At 47.6% G+C, this 19,692-nt stretch overlaps 2 long non-coding RNA genes across 6 annotated transcripts; one reads left to right on the plus strand and one right to left on the minus strand.

Moving 5' to 3' along the window:
- Nucleotides 1-2,663: 2,663 nt before the first annotated feature.
- Nucleotides 2,664-4,331, minus strand: LOC144318642 (uncharacterized). The gene is made up of 2 exons (XR_013384696.1): nucleotides 4,182-4,331; nucleotides 2,664-3,383 (listed from the first exon to the last, which is right to left on the minus strand). It is a non-coding gene; the product is annotated as an uncharacterized LOC144318642 (long non-coding RNA).
- Nucleotides 4,332-4,375: 44 nt separating this feature from the next.
- LOC144318643 (uncharacterized) lies at nucleotides 4,376-18,889 on the plus strand. 5 transcript variants are annotated; one of them, XR_013384698.1, is made up of 6 exons: nucleotides 4,376-4,526; nucleotides 7,586-9,084; nucleotides 9,554-9,731; nucleotides 13,844-13,912; nucleotides 17,358-17,517; nucleotides 18,332-18,889. It is a non-coding gene; the product is annotated as an uncharacterized LOC144318643 (long non-coding RNA). The 5 variants fall into 5 exon arrangements; XR_013384700.1 differs by lacking the exon at nucleotides 18,332-18,889 and having other exon boundaries at nucleotides 7,586-8,416; nucleotides 9,001-9,084; nucleotides 17,358-18,220; XR_013384701.1 differs by lacking the exon at nucleotides 18,332-18,889 and having other exon boundaries at nucleotides 7,586-7,801; nucleotides 9,001-9,084; nucleotides 17,358-18,217.
- The last annotated feature ends 803 nt before the right edge of the window (nucleotides 18,890-19,692 follow it).

Here is a 19,692-nt window from a genome sequence, read left to right on the forward strand (position 1 = left end):
GTTCTGGGACCCAGTCAAAGTTAATCAATTCTTTTTTTTTTTTTTTTTTTTCAGTTAATCAATTCTTTGCCCGCATTTTCCGTCTTGCACTTGCCAAGCCAAAACCCTATCCCCTGAACTCCCTGTGAATGTCCCATTTATATACCTCTGTCAGTCCCTGGGGCTTTTCCTTCATTTCCTGACAGCCTCCTGGCTCCTGGGCAGGACTCTTTTTCTCCTAGGGCCTATTTGCTATTTGTGTGGCTGTGACAGATACAGTCCTAAGTGCAACCCTCTTCCCAGACTTAGAGAAAGCAAAATGCCTTACATCCACGCCTGCCTTCACTCGAAGAGAAATTGCTATCATCACTCACCCCAAAATGGGGTCAGGAAAGGACAGCCTTTTCAATAACTAGTGCTGGGGCAAATGGATATGCACATGGAAATAATGCCAGGCCCAACCTCACACCAATTACAAAAGTTAATTTCAAATGTCTTAAAGATCTGCTTTTAGATGACAATGTAAAAGAACACCTTGATGAACTTGGAATACAGAGCTTTTTTTTAAAATTTTATCTATTTATTCACGATAGACAGAGAGATAGAGAGAGGGGGCAGAGGGAGAAGCAGGCTCCATGCAGGGAGCCCGTTGTGGGACTCGATCCCGGGTCGCCAGGACTACACCCTGGGCTGCAGGCGGCACTAAACCGCTGTGCCACCAGGGCTGCCCACTTAGTGCTTTTTGTATCCTGTTTAAGAAAGCTCTGTATTCCGGGGATCCCTGGGTGGCTCAGTGGTTTAGCGCCTGCCTTTGGCCCAGAGCACGATCCTGGAGTCCCGGGATTGAGTCCCACGTCGGGCTCCTTCATGGAGCCTGCTTCTCCCTCTGCCTGTGCCTCTGCCTCTCTCTCTCATGAGTAAATAAACAAATCTTTTTTTTTTTTTTTTTTTAAAGCATGAAGCATGATGGGGGAAAAATGATAAATAAGATTGTATTAAGGGGCACCTCGGTGGCTCAGTGGTTGAGCATCTGCCTCTGGCTCAGGGCGTGATCCTGGGGTCCTGGGATCGAGTCCCACATCGGGCTCCTCACAAGGAGCCTGCTTCTTCCTCTGCCTGTGTCTCTGCCTCTCTCTCTGGGTCTCTCATGAATAAATAAATAAAATCTTTTAACAAAAGATTGTATTAAGATTAAGAAATTCTATTTCTCAAAAGCCACAGAATGAGAGTGGATAATAAAGGGCTTATGAGCAGAATAAAGAACTACAGATCAGTAAGAAAGAGACAACTGACAGAAAACAGAAGGCTTGATCAGGCATTTCACAAAGGAAATCCAAACGACCCGTACACACATGAAGAGGAGCTCATTTGTATTTGCTATCAGGGAAATATTAACTAAGACCTCAAACAACTATGACCACACAACCCATCAAAATGATCCAAAGGAAAAAGCTTGATAACGCCCAGTGCTGGTGAGGACATGCAGTTGGAGCTCTCGTGCAATCTGGTGAGAGTGTAAGTTGGCACAGCTACAGACAACTGGTTGCATCTGTCAAAGCAGAACATGGGTGGACGGTGGCCTGTGTACCCTGGTCATAGGTGGAATGTCACAGGAGCACTGGGCACAGAGCTCAAAGCTGTAGACCACTCAATGTCTGCCCCCTGCAGACCACATAAAGACATGTGGCACAGCCACACAATGGGGATGCCAGACTGCAGTGGACATGAACAAAGGGCGGTCACACACTCCAGTGAAGAAGTGTTGCACAGACAGCAACACTTCTCCCACCAGCAGAAGCCAGACGCAAAAGTATCCACTCTGTAAGCCCGTTTATATACGCTTCAAAGCAAGCAAAGCTCAGCTGTGGCATTAAAAGTTAGACTAGTGGGGGCACCTGGGTGGCTCAGTGGTTGAGTGTCTGCCTTTGGCTCAGGTCGTGATCCTGGGGTCCTGGGATTGAGTCCCACATTGGGTTCCCCTTACAGAAGGCCTAGCTTCTCCCTCTGCCTGGGTCTCTGCCTCTCTCTCTGTGTCTCTCACGAATAAATAAATAAAATCTTAAAAGAAAAAAGCCGAACTAGTGCTTACTCTTGGGTTAGTATGAACCTCTGGGGATGCTCGGGGGTATTGATAATGTTCTGTTTCATCTGGGGGCTGGCTACCCAGAGTGTCGACTTTGTGAAACGACACAAATTGCAGGCTTAAAACTCCCGTACTTTATACTTTAATATGAAGTTAAAAACCAAAATCATGGGGAGAAGTCAGGTAGCCCACAGACCTGGCCTGGGGGCTCTGGTGATCCAAATCTGGGCGTTCTGGTGCACAGGACCACAGTAGGGCCTCCAGAGGTGGTTTGGGCTCTGCAGCAAGAAGATGGGAGACCCAAGGAAGGCCCTCTGACCTGGAAGAGATTTGCCTCATCCTGAGCTCACCTTGATGAAGGAGATAGAGGATGTTTGCCGGCCTCCTGTAGAGTCAGGTTTGGGTTTGGCTTGGGTTGCTGGAGGGGAGGTAGTGTGGGCCAGAGAAAAGTGACACACTGGCCTACATCTGTTTTCCTGCCTCCAAACTGCAGGCTTTGGGTTTGCCAGTCTTACCTGCCCTATCCGTATATGCCATGCTATTATTTTCTTAATATTTTCTTTAAATATTAAGTTAATTCGCTTTGAAAAATTAGCCATGGTACAACTTCATAATTTTTAAAATAATATTTTTTTAAAAAGATACAGAAAAAATCGCAGGCGCTAGCCAGGACACGGAGAAACTGAAACCCGTATACAGTGCTGGGGTCATGTGAAATGGTGCAACCAGTGGGGAAATGGTTTGATGGTTTCTCAGGAAGTGAGACACAGGATTGCCATCTGACCCAGCAATTCCAGTCCTATGATACAAAAGAAAAGAAGTGAGAATTGTTATTCAAACAAATAGATGAGTGTGGGTGTTCATAGCAGCACTGTTTACAATAACCGAAAGCGAAAATAGCCCAAACGCCGGTCAACAGATGGAGAAACAAAACGCGGCACATCCTACCAGGGAACATTACTCCGCCACGAGGAGCCCGGACACAGGTCACGCCGCGGAGGAACCGCAAACGCGCTGTGTAAGCGCAGAAGCCGGGCTGGCGGGTCACACAGCCTCCACCTGCAGGAAGTAGCCAGATGTGGGACTTCAAACAGACGAAGTGCAGGTTGGGGGTGGCCAGGGTTGCCAGGAAGGGGGATAATGAGGAACAACTCACCCTTTAATGGATGTGAACCCCTTTAGGGGGTTCCTGTTGGGGCAATGAAAATGTTTTGGAACTACTTAGAGGTGGCGGTCGCACAGCGCTGTAAATGCGCTCACTCGCTGTCACTGAATCGCTCACTTCAAAAAGTTTCACGTTATGAACTTCTTACTCATGTCACTTTCGCCGCAACAGAAAAAAAAACAAGTGAGTGAGGAGAAACCAGCAGTTCTCCTGCCCGCAGCTCGTGGGGTCGGCAGGGAGGGAACCGGCGGTGCCGCGGGCTCGGGTCGCGCCAGTTATGCCGGGGCGGCGGGTGTGCGGGGGCGGCGGGGGCACGGGCGTGCGGGGGCGGCGGGCGTGCGGGGGCGCGGGGGCGGCGGGGTTGCGGGGGCGGCGGGGTTGCGGGTGTGCGGGGGCGGCGGGGGCACGGGTGTGCGGGGGTTGCGGGGGCGGCGGGGGCGGCGGGGGCGTGCGGGGGCGCGGGTGTGCGGGGGCGGCGGGGTTGCGGGTGTGCGGGGGCGGCGGGGGCGCGGGTGTGCGGGGGCGGCGGGGGCGGCGGGTGTGCGGGGGCGGCGGGGGCGCGGGTGTGCGGGAGCGGCGGGGGCACGGGTGTGCGGGGGCGGCGGGTGTGCGGGGGGGCGCGGGGGCGGCGGGGGCGCGGACAAGCAAGCGGCCGCGGTCGGAGGTTCGGGGCCGCGGGGCCGAATCGGGCCTTTCTCTGCGCGGGAGCTGCGCGTTCGGCCAGCAGGGGGCGCCGCCCGACCCGTGCGGCCCGGGCCCGGGACGACTTGGCCTTACAGAGGACGCGGTGACTTCAACTTGCAACCTCTTGGTGGCCGTGGGGCCTGCTGCACAGGGGATGTGCGGGGTCCCCCAGCCTTCCGCGTCGCTTACCCGAAGCCAGACGATGCCTCCACGCCCCTCTCCCGTCCTTCTCCAGGCTGCACCCCCTCCCGAGTAAATGGGTTACTGCACCTTCTGCGGTGAACGGGGTGAGCTCCCGAGGCGAGCAGGCGACCGGACGACTGGGCTCAGCCACCCCCGCTAGTGCACCAAGGGCCTCGCCTTGCCTCGCCTTCCGAGCGGCCCAGCGCAGACGCAGGCCCAGCGTGAGAAGCTTCCGGAGCCAGCAGCTGGGGGGGGGGGGGGGGGGCTGGTCTCCCAGGCTGGATCCGAGGTGTGGCCTGATCCCTCTGTGCTGCGAAGCCACAGCCCTTCCTTACCCCCCACGCACTTTGGCAAGAGCTCGTGACCTCGGCTTCCGGTTTAAAGGGCTCTGCTCAGCCAGGCTGGGGTCGGCCTGGAATCCCACGTTGCCCGGTGAGACCCAGCCCTCTTGGCCCCCACTCTGGAGCAGTCCCCAAGCCCCGATGCTCCACAGGGTCGGCACCTCCTGGACCACACCACCAGCACCACCGCGGTGCCCGGGCATCCCGGCTTCTTCCCTGCTCTAGGCCTAGACCTCGTGAGCACACACAAGGCCATCCCCAGTGTCCTGGGGCCCAGCCTGTAACCTGCCTGGCTCCGGCCGGATCCAGCTCATTGCCACCCTCACCTGGCCCCACCCTTTCTCTGCATACTTTCTTTGTATTTAGAACTCCACTAATCTTCTCATGTTATCCAAAAGCCCAGAGGTTTTTGTTGTGTGTGTGGTTTTCTTTTTTTTAATATTTTATTTATTCATGAGAGACACAGAGAGAGAGACAGAGACACAGGCAGAGGGAGAAGCAGGCTCCTTGCAGGGAGTTTGATGCAGGACTCGATCCCAGGACCCCAGCATCACGATGTGAGCCAAAGGCAGACACTCCACCACTGAGCTACTCAGGGGCCCAAGCCCAGAGGTTTTAATACAAGAGGCTTCTTGTAGCTCAATGAGGTTTTGATCCCCAGTGAACTGTTCTGAAGCTTTCCAGCACATGCTTTCTGGCTTATGGTCTCTCTCTGGCCATATCTGTTGCTGTGTTGACACCACTTTGAAGTGATTATAAGATCTACATTGGGATCCCGGGGTGGGTCAGCGGTTTGGCGCCTGCCTTTGGCCCAGGGCGTGATCCTGGAGACCTGGGATCGAGTCCCACCTCGGGCTCCTGCATAGTGCCTGCTTCTCCCTCTGCCTGTGTCTCTGCCTCTCTCTCTCTCATGAATAAATAAAATCTTAAAAAAAAATAAAAAGATCTACATTAGAATGAAATATTCTGGCCTGTGCAGTTGAGTTTCTTGCTGATAATGAATACAAAAGACACAAAGCCATCTAAGAAACATCCACTGTGCTTGGCATGTGAGGACCTCTTGGCTTACTTGCCAAGTTTGTCTAGTGTCAGCTTGCACAGGGTTTGGAAACAGTCCTGGATTGTTGCTGGGTCCTCTGGTCCGGTGGTTTCACTCTGCGGCCTCTTGTAGGCAGTGTGGTGTCCCTGGAGAGGCCGTCCAAATGCTCCTCTCTGATTTACTGTGTGTCTTTGGGCAGGTTACTTACTTTATCTGGGCCTTAGCTTCCTCATCTATTAAATGGGAGAAGAAATATGTAATTCAAAGAGATGTTTCAAGAATTCGATGAGAAAGTATATGTAGTAGATGTGCAATGGGTGCTCAATGGCTATTGACCGGGATTATTAGTAAATGCAGACGTGCCACTTCTTGAAAGAGGAAAACAGTGCTCTTTCCTAAACAACGTTGTCACACTTGAATTGGCTGCCAGAAAGTTATCACTCCTCGAGGCGTCTGGAAGCAGAGGCGGGGAAGGGGCTATTGCATGGGGCAAGGGACAGGGGGCCGCCATGTGGTGCTAGTGTCCTGGACTAAAGGCAAAAAGCAGGAGAAAGACCATTTCCAACCTCTGCTGGTTTGAGAAGTGGAGCCCTCTGTCTGGGCCAAGGCGATGTTGTTCTCAGAGGTATTAGATATAAGGCCCAGAGCCAAATGCGGGATCAAATCTCAGAGAACAATGGAGCCTCATGGGACCTTGGATGAGAACCCATGCACCCAAATCTGCTGACAGCTGCTGGAGACCCCCCAGCAGGAGGGCAGCGGAGTCCCGCGTGGACGGGAGGTGCTGCACATTTGTTGGCCATGTACTGTGTGCAAGGCACCGCTTCCAAGTGCTTCTCTCGTCTTAGTAGATCAACTCCCACTAAATGAAAGCTCTGTAAAGTCTGAACTTTGTCTATTTTGGTCACTACTGAATTTCACAAGAGTGCCCAGCCCATTAGTGAGATTCCTGAGAAAAATTTGAAACCCTAAGGGGCATGTATGGGCTACTGTAATCCGAGGAGGCGATTCTGGTGCACAGAGATTCAGTAACTCGCCCCAGAGTCCCCGGAGGGTAAAGGGCAAAGCCAGCATTCGAACCCGGGCCACAGTGAGAAGCCGCCTCCAGATTGCCCGTCTTCCTCCTACCTCTTCTCACTGAATGCTTGACCAGTTTCTTTTCCTTCTTGTGTGTTCTTCCTACCTTGGCTGTCTGTAGACATTTGTGTAACTCCGACAAAATACCTTTGGGGCCCTTGGCTCCATCTGCTATCAAGTTCCCAATTTCACAAAAAGTATAGCAATAAAGGGTCTGGTCTGTTATTTTTTAAAAGGTTTTATTTATTTATTCGTAAGAGACACACAGAGGCAGAGACACAGGCAGAGGGAGAAGCAGGCTTCCTGCGGGGAACCTGATGCGGGACTCGATCTCAGGACCCCAGGATTATGACCTGAGCCAAAGGCAGACGCTCAACCACTGAGCCACTCAGGTGCCTCAAGGGTCTGGTTTATAAGTACTTCAGACTCTAGTTCTTCATGAAGACCAGGGTGTTAAAGGGAACTCAGTTTCGTGGGTGGAAGCATTTACACGCAGGCTCAAGTCCTCCTTCTAGGCTGTCCAGGCATGTTCTGCATGTTTAGTGAGGATGTGAGGAAGGAGGTGATGGTGTCTGAACATGTTCTTCCCACCCCACCCTCCCCCCCCCCCACCCCCAAGTCCAAGAAATTTGGAAGGAAATGAAAAAGGACAAGCCACCAGTGTGTTGGTCTCTGCCTCAGTTAAGGTCCTCTTCTGCTCTCTGCTTCCCCCTTCCCCCATCTTCCCTCCTCCCCCTCCACCTGTTTCTCACTATTTCCCCTCCCACCTCACCCCCAAAGGCTCCTTTCCAGATTCCAGACTTGGAGGACTTGGGCAGTGCCTGGCCCAGCCCAGGACACTTGCTGCAGTCTGAGGCTCTCCACCCTGGTTGCACCATTGGCAGTGCTTCTGGGGCTGGAAAGAAATAAGTGCGAGTGCCCTGTACTGCGTGCACCTAAGATGCAGGTCTGGGCGAGTCCAGGAATCTGCAGTAACAGCCAGTGGTACTACTGATGCATGGCCTTGGTTGATGGGCTGCTTCTGATGTTGCTAGGTTTCCTTAACTTAGGGCTATATGAAGAAGAAATAAAAGGATGCATCTAGAATCACAGTGCTGATACCGTGGAAAGAACTAATGCACTCAGGAGGCCTACTTGGGATTCTTCCCTCAGCTTCACCACGTAATTGATGTAAAACATTGTGGACTTTAAAGGTGTACAACATGATGGTTCGATACAGGTATTTATTGTGAAATGGCTGCCACAATAAGGTAAATGAACACCTCCATCGTCTCATGTATTACCATTTTTATTGTGTGTATGCTGAGAACATTTTGGCAGGAGGTGGGGTGGGGGATGAGGAGCAGAGGGACAAGGAGAAGCAGGGTCTATGCCAAGCATGGAGCCCGATTCAGGGCTTGATCCCATGACCCTGAGATCATGACCTGAGACAAAATCAAGAGTCAGACACAACCGACTGAGGCACCTAGGTGCCCCCTGGTGACATTTAAGATCCACTCTTTTAGCAGTTTTTAAAAACTGTTTATTTATTCAAGTAGGTTCCATGCCCAGCATGGAACCCAACGTGGGGCTTAAACTCACGACCCTGAGATCAAGACCTGAGCTGAGATCAAGAGTCAGATGCTCAGCTGACTGAGCTCACCCAGGAGCTCCAACCATTTTCAAGTGCACAATGCTCTCTTGCTAACTGTAGTCTCTATGCTGTGCACTCACCCCTAGAATTTATTCATCATAGAGCTGTAAGTTTGTATCCTTTAACCAATATCTCCTCATTTCCCCCACCTTCTAGCCCCTGGCAGCCTCCAGTATGTTCTCTATTCTTGCAAGTGTGGCGTTTTCAGATTCCACATGAATGAGATCAGATGGTATTTGTCTGACATTTCATTTTGTGTAATGGTCGGGGTCCATCCATGTTGTTGCAAATGGCAAGATTTCCTTCTTTTTTATGACTAAGTAATAGTCCATTATATAAATACACCACATTTTCTTTATGTCTTCATCCATCCACAGACACAGGTTGCTTCCATATCTTGGCTATTGTGAATAATGCTGCAGTAAACATGGTAGTGTAGACATCTCTTTGAGATAGAAATTTCATTTCCTTCAGATAGATAACCAGAAGTGGGATTGCTGGATCATATAGTAGCTCTACATTTAACTTTTTGAGGAACCTCCATACTATTGTCCACAGTATCTGCACCAATTTACATCCCCTCCAGTAGTGCACTAGGATTCCCTTCTCCCCACATCCTCACCAACACTTGTTATTTCTTGTCTTCTTGATATGAGCCATTCTGACAGGTATGAAGTGATAGTTCATTGTGGTTTTGAGTTGCATTTTCCTGATGATGAGTGATCTTTTCATTTACCTGCTGTCCATCTGTATATCTTCTTTGGAAAAATGTCTTGTTTAAAAAAAAGATTTTACCTATTTACTCATTTGAGACAGAGAAAGAGAGAGAGAGAGAGAGAGAGCGCGCGCACAAGCAGAGGCAGAGGCAGAGGGAGAAGCAGGCTCCCAGCTCAGCCCAAGGTAGGTCTCGACCCCAGGACCCCAGAATCATGACCTGAACCAAAGGCAGATTTCTACCCAACTGGGCCACCCAGGTGCCCCTAGAAAAGGTCTATTCAGGTCCTCTGCCCATTTAAAAATCAGATTATTAAGTCCCACCCCATTGAATTGTATGAGTTTCCTATGTATTTTGGATATTGTCTTCTTATCAGTTATATGATTTGCAAATACTTTCTCCATTCCATAGGTTGCCTTTTTATTTTGTTGATTGTTTCTTTTGCTGTGCGAAACTACTTGAGATACCATTCCCATTCTGATAACACTTCATTTTTATGCCAATGTTTGCATAGCAGGAGCCCTCTTTGACCCAAGGGCCAGATCATTTATACTGTTTCTGCTGTTGCCCAGAGTATTGGTCTCACCTGTGCCCCCTGCTCCCCAGCTGTCTTCTGTGGTGACAATTGTCGACAGCCTTGTGTTTCTACCTCAGCACCTGGAACTGAAAGCCGTAGAACGCAGTTGACAAGACTTTCCTCCCAGTGAGAGGCTGATGGAAGGTATTATCATCACCGTCATCACCATCACCATTATCATCTTCACAGCAAACTCTGTGTGCCAGGCCCCTCCAATTGCTCCATCACACCTCATCCTCACAGTGATGCTGGGAGGTAGGTACAGTTATCTCCATTTTGTAGATGAGGAAACAAATTTCCCAGTACCAGGCACCAAAGCTAACAAAGCTCGTGTGTTCCTGGCAGGGTTTACTGTTAGTAGCCACAGCCACAGGTGAAAATGGTGCTGAAGGTCCCAGGCAATTACTCCCAAAGGACCCTGAATGGGAAATGTGAATCCAGCCTTTATCAGTATGGATTTGGGGGCTCCCTGAACCTCAGACTCCAGGTCAAACTCCCTCCCTCCTCACTTCATCTATCCCCCATCCTTCTCTTCCAGTCTGAGACAATCCTCTCTGTTAGTGAGAATATCCCCCTTGTAGAGCTTCTACCACTCCCCCCCTTCAAGGGAGGTATGATCCAGAAGAGTCAGATTGGGCAGGTGTGACAGACAGTCCACCATTACTTTTCTCAAGGTTTCAGGTTGGGAACCTAAGCAGGCACTGGAGAGCAATATTCCCACCTAGCTCTGAAGCCCTCACCCAGCCTGGGACACGCACATACAAAAGCCCTAAGATTGGGCAGCCCCAGTGGCGCAGCGGTTTAGCGCTGCCTGCAGCCCGGGGCGTGATCCTGGAGACCCTGGATCGAGTCCCGTGTCAGGCTCTCTGTATGATGCCTGCTTCTCTCTCTCCCTCTGCCTGTGTCTCTGCCCCCCTCTCTCTCTCTCTATGAATAAATAAATAAAATTAAAAAAAAAAAGCCCTAAGATTAAAAAGCGAGCACTTAATAATCCCCGAAGTAGGCAAACGAAGAAGATGCTTCTGTAGTTATACAAAACGATATCTTCAGACAAACAGGACGAACAATTCCTGGTGACATTTCTTTTGTTTTTGGGCCTCAAATTCTCTTGGAAATGCTTCATCGAATGCTGAACTTCATGCAATGGAGTGATAAGCCAGTCACTTTCTGTTTGCTTTGGCATTAAACCATCTACAATAAAAGCAGAAAGGGTCTGACTCACATGTGAAGTGGATGATTAGAGAGACAGTTTCTCACGTTTTGTAATTACTTATGCTAAAGAAATTTCAGGCAATTTCTGAGTCTGAACTGTGCCTCCTAAACCCAATGAAAGAAAGCCAGCTTTTGGACACTTGGAGTCTTTTGTTTCATTTTAAGTTGCCGCTCAAACGAACAATTTGCCCACCTCAAAGTCCCCCCAAAGTGGCCTGTATAATTTCAAATTGTCACTGGTGAACTCTGCCAGTTAGAAAGATATATACAGGTGTTAACATTATAGGAGCAAGAGCGAAGGAAGCAGGTGTTTGGCCGGGATGGGTGCCGTTGAGACCTGTAGTGTGACCATCTATGTGACATGTGTCTCTGGGACTTGGTCAAAGACCAAGGATCATTCATCAGGGGCCAGATGAGATCTCCTGATTCCAGGTAGACTGAACTAAGTTGATTTTTAAGGTATGGATACAAAACACTGTTTACTAAAGTTAATTTTAATTTGTCCTTATTTTAAAAATGCCAGCAGAGTAACAAAACATGAAAATGCCTTTGGATGATAATGCATGTATATTTGTTTTGGCCTTCTTAAAAGGTTTACATAATGTGAGATAAACATGCATAAAAAATTGCTGAATGGTTTTTAAACTTATTTCCCTTTGAGTTTCTCTTGTGTCTGCAGAAAAAAAGAAAAGATTGGTTACTCTAAAGATAATAATTAGTGTGGATGATTAATTGTATTGGATATAGTAACAGCGGAGATACAGGTATATATATCTATATAAAATAGGATGTGATTTTCTGTTTATGTAGAAAAATTATTACAGTTAATTCAAATGATGAATTTAATATGATACATATTATTTTATTTATTTATTTATTTTTATTTATTTATGATAGTCACAGAGAGAGAGAGGCAGAGACATAGGCAGAGGGAGAAGCAGGCTCCATGCACCGGGAGCCCGACGTGGGATTCGATCCGGGGTCTCCAGGATCGCGCCCTGGGCCAAAGGCCTGCGCCAAACCACTGCGCCACCCAGGGATCCCTATTATTTTATTTAATATGCTGATAAGTTAATGATACTTAAAGCAATAGCCAAAATCTTTAAAGGAATATTTATTGTATGTTTATGTACCTGTGTATCTGAATACATACAAATGAAATATTAGTAGATCCTTTACTATAATCTCTTACAAAAATAATGCACTTAATGAGTAAAGTTAATATTGGGGTCCTTCATGTAAAATGCTTATGTGCTTCTACACACAGATAAGTAGAGGTTCCTTTTCTTCACCAAATGATTCTCAGAACCTTTACTGCTTTTCCCACACTCTTAAATCATTTTGTTAGAAATTCCCTTGAATAGCCCTGACCTCACTGTATTTGCTCATATTTAAAAATGCTAGCACAGACCTAAATTCACACTTGAAATATAGACTTCTCCAGAAACCAAATCAGTTCCAAAGATTAAGATAATTATCCTTACCTGGGCCTCCCAGCTGCTAAAAAGGAAAAGAGCAAGCACCGGTGCTATTAGCAGATATGTTTTTGGGGTAGCCTGCAAATTTGGAATGCTTTAGGAAGAGCTTTCTAACTTTGACAAAACCATAAAGATTGGATAAGTTAAAAAAAAGGGGGGGGGGTGATTAGCTGATTTGCTGTTACCTAAGGAAATAGTTATAATAAAAGTAGAACATCATTCACAACACTAAGACCGGGGATCTCACGGTAGTGCTGTGGCTGACCTTCTTGCTCTGCAAGTAGCATTGCCCAAGACAGTGTTCCAGTAATCACAGTGAAAAGAAACTCTTGGAAGAACACAAAGAGGCTATTTTTAAACTGTCATAGACAAATCCCTGATTTGGAAAACCGGAAAGTGGAAAAATTCAGAAGCAGAAGTTGCATAAAGAGGAATTTTGCGTTCTCACAGTGGCTGATGCGTAACCTCAAATAATGTTAAATGAAGTTTAGCAGAGATGCTTCGTCTTATTACTCATAATAGCAGAGATACACCGGCAGCAATCTTGAGCCAACATCAGTAGGATACTTTATTTATTTATTTTTTAAAGATTTTATTTATTTATTCACAAGAGACACAGAGAGAGAGAGAGAGAGAGGCAGAGACACAGGCAGAGGGAGAAATGACAGAGAGAGAGAGAGGCAGAGACACAGGCAGAGGAAGAAGCAGGCTCCATGCAGGGAGCCTGACGTGGGACTCGATCCCGGGTCTCCAGGATCATGCCCTGGGCTGAAGGCGGCGCTAAACCGCTGAGCCACCTGGGCTGCCCAGTAGGATACTTTAGAAGCATTGCCAAGGATGTTTTTAAAACATGTCACACTGCTGATGATGTGATCCTGGTGTAACATAAAGGTAGGATATGGACAAGAACTGAAGTCTTGAGAGCCTTTCATACTTGCTAATGGACTTTATACAGTTGCCTCTTGCAATGGATTATAAATGTGTTTTGGTTATTTTCTGTTTTCTTCTCGGAGAATATTAAAGATTTTCCTTACCAGGAAGCTACGGTTCTAATTGTAGGAAAAGAAAAAAATAAATCTGCTTGATTTCATCTCCTATCCTAGGAAATTTCCACTTGTCTCTCTAATAACAACACTCATTATACTGGTGCTGTTATTAAGGAACTCTATAAAGTTTGTCTTTTACCCCCAAACTTTTGCTATTATTGTCATCCTTTTATCATTAACTTATTTTTGTAGTCCTTTAGGAAAAATGCCTGGGTGGCTCAGTGGTTGAGCATCTGCCTTCAGCTCAGGGCGTGCTCCTGGAGTCCTGCACTGGGCTCCCCACATGGAGCCTGCTTCTCCCTCTGCCTATGTCTCTGCCTCTCTGTCTCTGTGTCTCTCATGAATAAATAAAATCTAAAAAAACCAAAAACTAGTAGAATCCTAAAAGCTGAAATTAACAAAGCTTCCTTAAACTTCCATGACCTAAAATATTACCATTGGTTGTAACATATATAAGATGAATCCCCACCGGGACTCAAATGTTATATTCTTATCAATTAATAAGAGGCTGGTCCATGTGTTTGAAAATCCCACCCCCAATGTTAGATTCTATTCTATTACAGGATATGATTGAAATATGATTATATTCTACAAGGAACTCATACAATAACTCTAGCTTTATCATTAACAGGTCTGAGCTGCCTTTCCAAACCACTCACTTAACAAGAGGAGATTTCATGCTCTGGAAAAGACACCTGAGGTAAATTACCCTTGAGCTTGGATGAAAAGGAGCTTACATATCCTGTTAACTGACCCAACATCAGAATTGTAAAGTATTGATCCTTAGGGTAATATATACCAGCTCAAAAGATATACAACATTTCCTCCTGAGGACTGGATGTTCATGCTATTGGAAATCTGAAACTGAGATTCTTTTTTTTAAAGATTTTTAAAAAAATTTTTATTTATTTATGATAGTCACACAGAGAGAGAGAGAGAGAGAGAGAGAGAGAGAGGCAGAGACATAGGCAGAGGGAGAAGCAGGCTCCATGCACCGGGAGCCCGATGTGGGATTCAATCCTGGGTCTCCAGGATCACACCCTGGGCCAAAGGCAGGCACCAAATCACTGCGCCACCCAGGGATCCCTGAAACTGAGATTCTTAGGAGTCTTCTAGAAGATGCTATTTCAGAAGTGAACAGCTTCTGCTCAAGACTTCAGATTGAGATTAACATTCTGTTTCAATTTATGTCAATTGAAAAATGAAATCTCATCAATCCTATTAAAAAGAGGATAACTTAATTACTTCGTTTCAGGGGTGCCTGGGTAGCTCAGTGGTTTAAGCATCTGCCTTTAGCTCAGGTCATCATCCCAGGGATCCCTGCTTCTCCCTCTCCCCTGCTTGTGCTCTCTCACTATGTCCCCCTCTGAAATAAATAAATAAATAAATAAAATCTTTTAAAAAGTTATTTCCATGAAAAAGAAATTGTCACTTTACCTTTTGACTTGGAGACCTATTACCATGACTAATAGTCATTTTATTTCTGTTAATTGCCTATTTTACACTTGGCCAGTGTATCGTACCCTTAAATGTTAATGGCACAGCCACTGTCACTTCGATAGTTCAATGACTCATCCCATAATTGAGGGAAAAGAAAAAATGAACTCTGGTTTAAGTATAAACTATGCTCCGTGCACACTCTTCTGACCTTAGGAAAATCTCAGCATTGGGAGAAGAAATCTGGATTTCATGAATTATTGTCTTGGGGTCTGACTTTGTCATTGGCCCAAAGGTGGGGTGTGGGGGACTGAGAAAGTAGCCCCTGGTGGCTCAGAAGAGAGTGCATGGAGTGTAGGCTTCAGTGTTGCTGCAAGTTCCTTTGATACAGCTGGACTCTGTTCTCTTATTTGTTTGTTTATTTTTAAAAATTAAAGTATAGTCAACATACAAGAGTACATTAGTTTCAGGGGTACAACATAATGATTTGACATTTAACACAATCAGGAAATGTCCACCATGATAAGCGTAGTTGCCAACTGTCACCATACATCATTATGTTACTGTGTTCCCCCATGCTGTACTTTTCATTCTTGCGACATACTTATTTTATAACTGGAATTTGTACCTCTTCATTCTGTTCCCCTATTGGACAAGCAATCCCACATAATAACAATCTCCCAGTTACTCTGAGACCACAACAAAACAAAACAAAACCACTTTATGCTTTTACCTAATCACAGACAAAAGGTCACTGTGACAAAAACACCCAACCACAGAATTCTCCCCAGCTTTCTGACAGCGTCCATTCTAGAGTGAGCCCCCCTTCCTGGGGCCCTCCCCCAAATCACCCAAGCAGAACTGGAACCCTCTGATAGTGTGTTTCTCACACCCTGTTCCTGAGACACTCTGGTTCTCTGTGTACTCTCCCTGGCTGCAAGGACCAACAAACCCAATTTCTACTTCTCTGTGTTCCTGGTGGTCTTTGGCTGGAGGACAGTGACAGAGTCCATCACGGTTATTTAAAATTCTTGGCCCTATGCTGAGTGAAATAAGTCAATCAGAGAAAGACAGTTATCATATGGTTTGCTCATATGTGGAATATAAGAAGTAGTGCAGAGGATCACATGGGATGGGAGGGAAAATGGAATGGGAAATCATCAGAGAGGGAGACAAACCATGAGAGACTCTTGACTCTAGGACACAAACTGAGAGTTGCTGGAGGGGAAGAGGGTGTGGGATGCGGTAACTGGATGATGGGCATTAAGGAGGGCACTGCTGGAATGAGCACTGGGTGTTACATGCAACTGATGAGTTATTGAACACTACATCTGAAACTGTGCACTTTATATTGGCTAGTTGAATTTAAATTAAAAAAATAAGATTCTTGGAAATCCATATATTAAAGCAATGCCGGGTCTGACAGTGATTGTTAAGGTTGTTGCTTTCTTTTACGATAACTGTACTTCTCAGATGTCCATGAGCCCATGACTGTCTGTCTTCTACTCTGGTTTCCTCACCCTCCCCACAAAAGTCTTATAAAAATATATTCAAAATTGTAAAAAGTGAGTTAATCAGAGGAAAACTGAAATAAAAAGACAAGAAATAGCACTGAGTCAGAGGCCAGATTTACACAGAATGAATATCATGAGATCCCGTGTTCTTTCCACATGATAAAATTTGGCTGTGATTTGTCTAGAGCTCAAGGCGAGAATGAATTACAATTTGTTATGTACCTCTGTGCCTATAAAAATTAAAAATGTGAACCAGTGGCTTGGAGAAAGCAGCCCTGTTCCAGGAATGACCCCTTAGAAGAATGTTTCCTGCAGGATCCCGGTTAAATGAACTGAATACAAACCATACTGCCCACAAGGGAAAACCCCATGACAGGTTTCAAGGGACTGCAACATCCTTCCAAGGAAGTGTTTCAGGATCCACCACAATAAGGACTGGCCCCTACCCCACTCCATTCCTGGACCAAGCTGTACTTGGAGCCTCATAATGACCATGTGAGGACATCACGGGGCTCCCTGCCACAAGGGCTCCGCCCCCTTTACTGCGTGCACTGCCCTGCTGCCCTGCTCTCTCCTGAAGTTGCAGATCTTCTGGGAACATGGATGATCCCGGGATCCATCCATCCCGGGCTTTGAGGAATGCCCGTTACCTGTTTCTGGGCCTCCCTGGAACCCTGTGGGCAGCTCACTGAGGTGAAGGACCTAGTGCTTTCCTCAGCACAGGTCCTGTGGGCCGCAGGTGCCAGCGAGGCCTGGTTCTCTCTTATTCCTGACCTCAGAGCCACAGCTTCCTCCTGCTTCTCTGATGGGAACGCAAAAAAAGGCCAGGAGGACTTAAAACACTTGATATTCTTTTTTTGCCCAAGGGAAGGGTCACACAGGCATTTGAGTTCCTATTGTAAGAGCAATAAACAGTAGCCAGGGGCTGTTGATCCCTTCTGCTTGCTCGCTTTGACGTCAGAGGGGCTCAAGGCTCAAGTCCCATAGAGATTTTCCCCAGGTCTCCCAGCATAGCAGGCAGGTTGTCAAAATACCAAAGCCCTGCTCTCTTAAAGCCATTCTATGGGGGCCCCCAAAAGTGTGGTCTAGGTAGAGATGGAGAATTTTATGTTCTGTGTATTTTACCACAATATGTTTTTAAGGGGATCTAAAGAGTCATTTTCTGAAAGTCTGTTTTTTTTTTTTTTTTTAAAGGTGTCATTTATTTATTCATGAGAATCCCACAGAGAGAGGCAGAGACAAAGGCAGCAGGAGAAGCAGGCTCCTCACAGGGACCCCGATGTGGGACTCGATCACAGGACCCCTGGGTCACGACCTGAGCTGAACGCAGATGCTCAACCACTGAGTCTCCCAGGTGCCCCTCAAATAATATTCAAAAGAATTTTAAAAATCACCAGGACATGGGAACTTTAATACTATACTGTTGGTATTTATTTCTAACATGTCATTTTATATCCTGAGGATATTTTACATAGATTTAAAATTTTTTACCTTGAGGGTTTAGAATATAGAGCTGGGAGGAGTTATGGAATACAAGCCAGAGGTCAGATTAAAGTCCCTTAGCCAAAATCTGACACAATTTGCTTTTCAATATGAACTGGTCAATGGTCTAAAAACAGGAGAGAACCCGGATGAATCTGGAAGCCCTGGCGCCCGCTGGCCACACTGGCGCCCCTCAGCCCAGCCTCCCGCTTCCCCGGCCCTCTGCTCCCCTCTCCTTGCACCCACTGCATCCCCGCCCTGACCCTCTGGGCCCCTGCACCCAGGCCAGCCCTCCTCCTGCACCCCTGCAGAACTGCCCTGTTTCTTCTGAGGCGCCATGGGAGCTCTGGGCCCATCTCCAGTTGTTGCCTGCCTCGGTGTCCTTTCCTGCCACACACTGCCCCGCCCCCCCCCCCCCCCCCCCAGGAATCCCTCCCTGGATTCCTCTCTGCCTCTCACTGCCTCTTGGTGTTTACAGGGGAAATGTGTCCCCCAGTTGAAAACCTCTCTCCCTGGCAGTGCCCTGGGACTCCCAGCATTCGCAGCCAGGATCATCTTATTCACGGTGCCCACCTGGTGACAGCATCTCAGTGACTCTTGGTCACTACGGGAGTGACCTCAGGGATGAGTGCCAGTGGACCAACATCTGTCCCACTCTTACATGTTCTTACTCTGCTTATCCTTAGCTTCAAAAATAGAACTTTCTCAGTGGAATCTTGTGATGTTGCCGTTCCAGGCTGAGGATGTGTAAAAGTCAAAGGGACAACTCCTTAATGTATGATGAACGTGTAGCCACGTCGAGGGCCACTCATGCGTGTTTGCACTTGGCCCCCATCACCTCCCCGTGGCCAGACTTACCTGGAATTCACCTTGACCCCAAGGGCTACTTCCTGAGCCTGGACCCAGCCCTGGAGCACTGAGGACTGGCTGGGGGTGGATGGGTGGGCAGCACGTGCAACAGGGACTGAGCTCTGCTGGCCTCAGGCGACACACCCTCCCAGCTCCCCAGCCTAGCACAGATGGACAGACCTCTGACTTCTGCGATAGCTGATCAATCAGGGGAAGCCTGTGGGTGTTTTTGTCTGTTAAATGTTTAAAATTAATTTATTTTTAAAGATTTTATTTATTTATTTGAGAGGGAGAGAGCATGCAGGAGCATGAGCCGGGGTGGGACAGAGGGAGAGGGACAAGCCGACTCCCCACAGAGCAGAGACCCCAACTCGCAGCTGGATCCCAGGACCTGTGATAAGGACCTGAGCTGAAGGCAGATGCTTAACTGCTGAGCCACCCAGGCGCCCCTAGGGGAAGCCTCTGTGTCCTCCTCTTTCCCCACTCCACACTTGATCATGGTGCTTTGAAATCCTTATCAAACACCGGGTTCGCACTTTGCTGTCCTAACACAGTGTTAAGTCATTTCGGGCTTATTTTTCTGTAGTGCATTTTTCTGTGCTTTAAATGAGTTTTAAAGTCATTCGTTGGGCAGCCCCGGTGGCTCAGCGGTTTAGCGCCGCCTTCAGGCCAGGGCCTGATCCTGGACCTCGAGATGGAGTCCCAAGTCGGGCTCCCTGCGTGGAGCCTGCTTCTCCCTCTGCCTGTGTCTCTGCCTCTCTCTCTCTCTCTCTCTCTCTCATGAGTAAATAAATAAAATCTTAAAAAAGAAGTCATTTGTTGTTTTAAATTTTTATTTATTTATTTTTTAAAGATTTTATTTATGTATTTGACAGAGAGAGCACACAAGCAGGGGGAGCACAGGCAGCGGCAGAGGGAGAAGCAAGCTACCGGTGACCAAGGACCCCGATGCAGGGCTCGATCCCGGGACCCTGGGATCATGACCTGAGCCAAAGACAGATGCTTAACCAACTGAGCCACCCAGGTGCCCCCCATTTGCTTTTTAAGGCTCCCTTCTTCTGGGTGATGCAGTTGGTTAAGCGTCCAGTCTTGGTTTGGGCTCAGGTCATGATCTCAGGGTCCTGGGATGGAGCCCCGGGGCCAGCTCTTCGTCAGTGTGGATTCTGCACCTCCCTCCCTCTGCACCTCCTGCGTGTGC

Source organism: Canis aureus, chromosome 8 (genome assembly GCF_053574225.1).
Source record: "Canis aureus isolate CA01 chromosome 8, VMU_Caureus_v.1.0, whole genome shotgun sequence".
Classification (NCBI taxonomy): domain Eukaryota; kingdom Metazoa; phylum Chordata; class Mammalia; order Carnivora; family Canidae; genus Canis; species Canis aureus.